Here is a 1,582-nt window from a genome sequence, read left to right as displayed (position 1 = left end):
GAGGCCGATTCGTTAGGACATTTTGTAGGAGTAAGGGGGCAGAACTTGCCCTATATGGACATCACTCGACTATTTGACACTGAAATATTAGATTTACCGTTCGTTCTGACTGTCACTGACGACGACCTACCTGGTCAGTTATTCAAAATTCACCAGTTGATCGCTGTGCGGCAAGATACACTTTGGCCAGACCTGCTGCTTCGAAAAAACGGTTGTTGGGTTTGATCCTAGATGATGTCCGTAAAATCACCTTCACTCCGTTTCCATTCTGCCAGGAAGTTCACGTGTGTATTTTCTGTGTAACAAATCAGAAACGAAGTGAAGGTTTTTTTATGCTCGTCTCCTAGCATTTAACCCGATTATTGTTGTTGCTGTTGTTGTCTTCTTTGTTTCTGAACACCATCGAGGCAAACATGTATCATATCGATGCCCACTTCGATTTCACTTTTTTTTTAAACCACACAAACAAACAAACAAAAAAGACAGATAAATAAATGAATGAATACCACCACCACAACCATCTTCATGACAAAATTAATCCGAAACAAATTAGCAGATAGATAAAGAAGTAAATAATTACCACCACTACAACCATCTTCAGATGTTAGCACTGTGGCAAAATTAACCCGATATATATATGCCCAGCAGAAAACTCTTGGGCTCATACATACGTTATCTTTGTCTCTCTCCCTCTCTCTCCCATGACGAGAACACACAAAGAAAGCCGTTCCACACATATGTAGTACCTCAAAATGCGGGCCGAAGTACAGCAACCACAAGCAAAACAAATATTGGACAAGTTGCTGCAGAACGACATAATAAGGATATTTTGTTGATTCAGGACAGTGGGGGCCCATACCTGAATGACGCTGGGGTTTCGAAGGTAGAGTGGGAGAAGAAGGAGAAGAGAGCACAGAAAGACAGATTAAGCACACACACACACACACACACACACACACACACACACACACACACAAGAAAAAAAGAAGAAGAAGAAATGTACGTAATCCTGTAGTCAAGCGAAATATTACGTCTCTCTCTCTCTCTCTCTCTCTCTCTCTCTTTTCACACACACACACACACACACACACACACACACACAAGCACACGAATACATAACCAACCCCCACCCCCACCCCCACCCAACACCCACACACATACTAATCTTGCACATACAACATGCCAAGATGACGCTTTGACACCACAGCGACAAGCAATGTCCACTGTCATGCAGTCAGCAATGGTAGCCTGAGTCTTTAGATTATCACAGGTGGACTACCTGTGGTAGATTCTTGCTGAGCTCACTGTGCTATACAAAAGCAGAATGGAGGAAGCCCACATCTACAAGACCGAGAAGTATGCCAGCCTAGCCAGCAGCCTGAGAGAGTCTGGCTTCCGAGCCACAGTCCTTGCCATAGAGATTGGTGCAAGAGGGTTTGTGGGCGCATCTGCCCACAGCCTCATGAAACAGCTGTCGATTTCTGGCAGAGAGAGGACATGGGCTCTCAAGGCAATGGCAGAAGCAGCAGAAAAGAGTTCCAGCTGGACCTGGTCGAGGAGGAATGAAAGTAAACTTCATAAG

The sequence above is a fragment of the Babylonia areolata genome, chromosome 3 (genome assembly GCF_041734735.1).
Source record: "Babylonia areolata isolate BAREFJ2019XMU chromosome 3, ASM4173473v1, whole genome shotgun sequence".
NCBI classification, from domain to species: domain Eukaryota; kingdom Metazoa; phylum Mollusca; class Gastropoda; order Neogastropoda; family Buccinidae; genus Babylonia; species Babylonia areolata.
This window is presented reverse-complemented; position numbering follows the sequence as displayed.